The following is a 7,089-nucleotide window of genomic DNA, read 5'->3' as shown; positions in this document are numbered from 1 at the left end:
TCACCTGGGAAGCTAGTGCCAACCAGTGCCCAAGGTCCTATCTCAAAGCAATTAAATGAATTCAGAATAGAACCCACACATCAGTATTTTCAACCAGTTCTTGAAGTATTCCCAATATACAGCCAGGGTAGAGAGCACAAGCCATAAGCGTGGTATTGGGGTTGACTGGAAACAACAGAGCCTTCTCACTTTTGCCATCAGCTAACTTTCTGATGATGATCTTTCTCTGGCATCAGAAGGCTCCAGAGTTGGGCTGGAGCCTCCAACAACCTTTGTCTCCACCATCTGGGCCTCCACTGCCTCCTGATGGCTGTCACCATGAATCAGGATCTGCACAGGGAGTGGGCCTCCACCAGCTTCAACCTGGAGCTGCTCAGGCACATCCTGGACAGCAGCTCAGAGAATACCTGGTGCCACTGAGAGATGGAGAACCTGATTCTGAACGACCCAGATTTCCAGCATGAGGACTTGAACTTCCTTACTTGCAGCCAGCATTATGAGGTGGCTGTTGAGAAGTGCCACCAGGGTGAAGATCAGGGAGTTTAGCATCTCAGACACTGATGAAATCATGTGGTTTATTATTTTTTTAATCTGTTTTTATTGATTTCAGACAGAGAGGAAGGGAGAGGGAGAGACAGAAACATCAACATTGATTGGCTGCCTCCTACACGCCCCTCTTGGTTCGTGGATTGACACTCAATCCAATGAGCCACACGGCAGGGCAAAATCATGTGGTTTAAAAAACTACATATGATCAATTTTGTGGAACCTATGGGCCTCAGTTTCTCTATGTTTATTCCCACCTTGCTGAATCAGGGTACCACTGCTCAGCAAGAGAAATGGCTGCTTTCCTCCAAAGGACTCCAGATATTTGGCACCTACGCCCAATGGAATTGGGCCACAGAACTCATCTTCCAGGCTTGGAACCACAGCCACTTTTGACCCTGAAACCCAGGAGTTTATTCTCAATAGTCCTACTGTGACCTCACCAAGTGGTAGCCTCGTGGACTTGGCAAAGACTTCAAATCATGCAATAGTACTTGCCCAGCTTTACACTAAGGAGGAATGCTATGGATTACATGCCTTCATTGTACTTATTCATAAAATTGGAACCCATAAACCTTTGCCAGGTATCACTGTTGGTGATGTTGGCCCCAAATTCGGCTACGATGAAATGGATAATAGCTACCTGCAGATGGACCATTATTGTATTCCCAGAGAAAACATGCTGAGGAAGTGTGCCCAAGTGAAGCCTGATGGCACTTGAAACCTGCGAGTAACAAGCTGATCTGTGGGACCATGGTGCTTATCAGGTCCTTCCTTTCGGGAGAAGCTGCTCAGTGTCTGGCGAAGGCTTGCACCATCGTCATCTGATATAGCGCCAGTTTGAAATCAAACCCAGTGACTCAGAACCCCAGATTTTGGATTTTCAAACCCAGCAGTATAAACTCTTTCCACTCCTGGCCACTGCCCATGCCTTCCACTTTGCAGACCCAGACATGAAGGACAGCTGTCATCAGATTACTGAAGACACTGGCCAAGGGGACCCGAGTGAAGTGCCCGAGCTTCATGCCCTCACCGCCCAGTTGAAGACATTCACCTCCTGGACAACTAACACTGCCATCAAGGCCTGTCAGATGGCCTGCGGCGGGCATAGCTATTCTCACTGCAGTGGCCTTCCAAACATTTATGTCACTTTTACCCTGACCTGCACCTTTGAGGACGAAAACATCGTCATGATGCTGCAGACATCCCTGTTTCTGATGAAAAGTTATGACCAGGTGCACTCGGGACGGTTGGTGTGTGGCATGGTGTCCTACTTGAATGACCTGCCCAGTCACCGCATCCACCTGCAGCAGGTGGCAGTGTGGCTGACCGTGGTGGATATCAACAACCATGACAGCCTCATATATGCGTAAAAACTCCGTGTGGCCAGATTAGTAGAAATTGCTGCAAAAAACCTTCAAACTGAAGTGAGTCACAGAAAAAGCAAGGAGGTAGCGTGGAACCTAACTTCCGTTGACCTCCCAAGCAAGTGAGGCACATTGCCACTAAGTGACAGTTAAGCTCTTTGCAAACAGCCCTCAAAATTCAAGATAAATCCATCCAAGCTGTCTTGAGGAATTTCTGTCTCTTGTGTTCTTTGTACGGAATCAGTCAGAAGGCGGGGGATTTCTTCAGGAGAGCATCCTGACAGACTCACAGTGCCCAAGTGCACCAGCTCATCAAGGAGCTGCTGACCGTGGCCCACCGGATGCTGTTGCTGTGGTTGATGCATTTGATTTTCAGGATGTGTCACCAGGCTCTGTACTTGGCAGCTGTGACGGGAATGTTTGGGTGGGCCAAGACATCCCCACCGAACAAAGCAGAGGTCCATGAATCTTACTAATCTTACTACAAGCACCTGAAGCCACTGCAGTCCAAGCTTTGAAGGTCACAATGACATAACCCTCTACTCCCCCTGTACCTGTCACACAAACCTGCGAGGAACCTTGATCGAATTCAGAGAGCTATTGAGCAAATGATAAATTGGCCCCTTTCATCTTTAAAACTGAAGAAAACAATGAACAGCTTTCAGAGAGTAAATGGGAAAATAAATGTCTTTTAAGTGCAATTAACACGAGAAGAGATCTGTTAGGCATTCAGAAAAAGCTTTAAGAAATGCAATGTGACTTCCCTTTGCAACGCACTGATCCCAGGCCATAACTTCTGATAACTGATAGAATTTAACTACTAAGAGTTAATTTTTTCAGGTCTTACTTGCTAATCACTGGATACATGTGTTTTTAAGCAAAGGTATTTTTTGAAGTGGGGTAGAACCCTTCTAGGCTTTCATACTAAATGCCCTACCAGCTCCCGCCATGAGCCCTGGCTTAAAAGCAGGACTGAAGAAAACAAATTGGAGGAAATAAACTAATCAGGGGTTTGGGGGAGGCTCCAGAGTTGGAAATGACCAGGACACTCTCTTAGGTATGCTTCATGGTGGGGCCAGCAGTGAGCAAGACACCAGGGTATATGTTTTCTATCTTGTCCTGACAAAGCTTGATCTTAAATTTCAGGACACTGTACACATTTGCCTTCACTTCCCCCAGCTTTTGTGGGTAAAGTTACTAAGAGAACACAGTGTATCTTACTTAACAGGCGGAGGGCAATGACGATAATAGTGCTATCCTCTGTTAGTCGTAGCCACATTTTACAAGTAATTGAGTTTAATGCTGCCCATGTCTTAATAATAGGCAGAATATCATTATAAACAAAGTTCATTGTTGCTTTTAAATGGCTCCCACGTGCAAGCTCTTGCCCTGTTCTACTTACTTAATCCTGGCAGACACATAGGCCCTTATACATCATTTTCTTGTAGGAACTCCACATTATCTCCTAAAGTTTCCTTTCCTGTGAGAAAGGTGTAGAACCTTTTTTCTAATTATCACATGTGTCATCACAAGTTTCACAGATATGTCATCATCCCCTTTGACTTTAAGCTCTGAACACAGTGATCTGATTTTCATAACGCCTTGTATTCCAGTGACTCTTCCAATAACCTGACCATAATGGATGTCCAACAGGTGCATAAAGTAAACGCATGCAAATGTCCTCTGCCTAATGTCCCTTGTAGACAGGCAGTTTTTCTCCGTTAGAAAAAGGAAAGTCTAGTTATAGACTGGCAAGACTATGGAACAGATCCTTTTTGCCTTGTATTGTTTTCCAGAATTTGGTAGTAATCAACAGTATAAATCCCTGAACATTAAAATTATATATGCTTCGCCTTCTAAATAAGTCAACAGCAGAAGGATGACAGAAACTTGAAGGGAGCTGCCTTGGGAGTGCTGTATTTAAATGGCGGGCAGAGCAGTTCACCTCAGCTGAGGGCCAGGTGCCTCGGAATAATGCAGTATCTTTTAGTGCCCATATTCATTTTGTTTTCTAACTCATATAAACTGGAGACATATTAAAATTAGAAGTTTAAATTGCAAATATTTTTAACGATGCCTGTTTCCTCTCTAAAAAATTACTTTTAATTTTTTTAACACTGGAATCCACACACATGGTTGGGGATGTTTAAGATAAACAGAAGTAGTAATAGATGTCAAGCGGTGATTTATTATCTTATCCTTAGTTTCCCTTTACTATTTGAAATTGAACATCTCAGCAAATAATTATCCATTGCTTCATTTGCCATGCCCACCATAATCTCACTCTACCTGTTTAACAGACATAATAGAAAATTGATTTTTCTCTTTTATATGAAGAAAGGATCAATAAAGATTCAGTATAGGCTAAATAGAATGAATAATGGGAACAGACTCAGAACAAATACTAGCTACTGAGAAAAGGAATATTGTATAGAGAGTTTTATAATATGATAATGGTATCCCCATCCCCCTCCCATAACTTGGCATTAATGATGCTTAAATTCCCAACTAGAGGAAGATAACAAATGGGAAACAACTATATAGTTATGCATCATGGTTAATGGGTTTATTTCTATGTACCTGTTTATGAAAAGCACTTTTTCTTTCTGACAATAATCCTTTTAAACCAAACTCCTATTAAGAAAAACATAGTTCTTTGCATTTCCAAAAATGGTAGAAAGAGAGCAAGGTCTTGGAGCTCCTATGGTTCTAAGAAAAAGCTTTATAAAACAATCAATAGCTTTTCTTGTGCCTGGTTTAAAAAAACATGAGATAGTTCTTATTTTAAAGAGATATCTTACACACACACACCCTTAAAATTGTCTTTTATTTATTTACACAAATTTATTGAGTGCTTTCTGAGCCAGGGATTGGAGACAGTGAAAACACAAATGTAGTCCCTACTTTCATAAATGTGCTCTGTCTAGAGGAGACAGACAATAGCAAGCAATCAAATTTATAAATGAGATCATATCACATGGTGTTAGGAGTTCTGACCAAAATAAAAGCATAGAGTGATGGGCAGGGGGTGTTGTTTTAGATAAAGCGGAGAACAAAGTCCTTTTCAAGGGGGAGACATGTGGGCAGAAACTAGAATGTTGAGAAGGAGCTAGCCATGCAAAATTACAAAAGAATCTTGCCTCAAGCAGGGGACCAGTTCACAGAACAAATCATAGTTTATGATGTCTGTTATAATTCCGTTTTGCATTAAAAGGGAAATGACTGCTATGATCATCAAAGCATGACTTACCTACTAGGTCAGTCCACACCTGTCTTGAGTACAATGGTGATTTGCATTTAATTGGCCATTTTAATTTTTATATCCTTTAACTCAGCAGACAATTTGCAGTTTTGTGTCCAGCAAAATCTCCCTGTGAAATGTAGTGTGCAGATGAGGGGAAACTTCTGTTTTATTCAAGTCTTTCAGGACCCAAATTACAATCTTTTTCCCCCTCAATAAAATAATATAAGCACTTCACAGCACTGGCTGAGGGCTTTTCAGGATGCAGTCAATCTTACAATTGCCTATTTCAACAAAATTTGGCTGCCCACCATCTGCAACCACATGCATTTTATCAGGAAAACAATGCCAATTCCACAACATCAAACAACATAACCGTGACAGTCATGGAAGGGAGACCATACCCCCAACAATGGCTAATAGATCCTTTGTACTGCTGTTAGAATTTTTCTTAAGAAAGATCACTTTCTAACACTAAAGCCAGAGACCATAACTCATTAACAAGAATGAGAGACTCATTTGTTTTTAGTTAAAATGAAATGAGAATATGTTTAGAAGGGATGCTAGTCTAAGTTAGAGGAGGGAGAATGCAAATAACAATTGAAACCTACCTTCCAAAATTTTAGGCAAGCTGTCTCAGCAGCAAAAGGAAAAACAAAGGATGAAGGGTCAAGAGTGTTTATGCAGTTTCTGCTATTAATTCAATATTATTTGTACTTCTTACTTGACAGTATTAAGCACGCAGAGAGTTACAGTGTATTTCCTACATCATAGGTGTGTTGTGACACACACAAAAAATGAAAAGTAAAATGTTATTGAGTCACTTCCTACAACACAAGAGCATCTGCTCTTACACCTTGATAATTCTGAATCGTTTAATTAAGAAAAGTAATTAAGGGATATCTATAAAAACATAGATTTGTTACCTTCAGGAGCATATTCTCACTTCACGCAATGAATAATGAAGTTCTTGCAAGCAGAGGTTACACAAGGGTCTATAATTGAGGTGTGTCTGTAATTAAGAGTATTGATTATGTGAAACGTATAATAGAGTGCTGATAAAAATTTAATCTTCTTAAATGAATACAATATTTCCTTTATAAGCTTTTAACAAAGTTGGTTTTGCATTTGGATACATTTAGCATCAGACAAAAGTAAACTCCAATGCCCATATTTTATAATTTTGAATCGCATTAATGTGAGAACGTCAAACACTACCAATATTTTGAGTGACTCTATTTCAAAAAGTAAAATTAGGAAAAATACAAGAGACATACATATTGGAATTTTGAGGATCTTAAAAATAATTTTTAAGGAGAATAGGCCTGACTGTTGGTCAAACTCCAGGATATGTCATGGCCTCACATATATTTTAGTTCTTAGGGCTTTGACCTGTACTTTCAGGTCTTCAGGCAGGTTGACATGCCCTTTCATAAATTGATATTTTTGCATATCCTGGCTCCACTCACTCATCTTCACCTTTAACTTTTTCATCTGGTGAAATCCTCCTCATTATTTAAGTCCCAACTTAAATAGCAACAAATTACATATGTTACAATTAGTTCCTGTCTGTTGGGAATGGCTAAGTGCCAGGTATCAAGCTAAGCACTTTGCAAACATCATCTCACTTATTATTTACAATAAATCTGTGATATTCTCCAGATAAGTAAATTCAATGAATAGGTTAACACAAGTGCTCTCAAACTATCTATGGTAAAGAATCATTTTATTTTTATTTCCAATCTGTCACTGACCAAACTTTTATAAAATATAATAAAGCATGAGCCCTGGCTGGGTTGCTGAGTTGGCTGGAACATCATCTTGTTCACCCAAAGGCTGCAGGTTCGATTCCCTCTCAGGGCACGTATCTAGGTTGCGGATTTGATCCCCAGCTGGGGCGAGTGCAGGAGGCAACCAGTCATGTTTCAGCCTCAC

The 7,089-nt window shown here is 40.7% G+C and overlaps 1 pseudogene; it reads left to right on the top strand.

Annotated features, from left to right (window-relative positions):
* The first annotated feature begins 318 nt into the window (after nt 1-318).
* On the top strand, nt 319-2,431 carry LOC107526876 (peroxisomal acyl-coenzyme A oxidase 1-like; annotated as a pseudogene).
* Nucleotides 2,432-7,089: the final 4,658 nt, after the last annotated feature.

The sequence above is a fragment of the Miniopterus natalensis genome, chromosome 2, assembly GCF_054644295.1.
Source record: "Miniopterus natalensis isolate mMinNat1 chromosome 2, mMinNat1.hap1, whole genome shotgun sequence".
Classification (NCBI taxonomy): Eukaryota; Metazoa; Chordata; class Mammalia; order Chiroptera; family Miniopteridae; genus Miniopterus; species Miniopterus natalensis.
The sequence above is the reverse complement of the archived record's forward strand: the minus strand, read 5'-3'. Positions and strand labels throughout refer to the sequence as shown.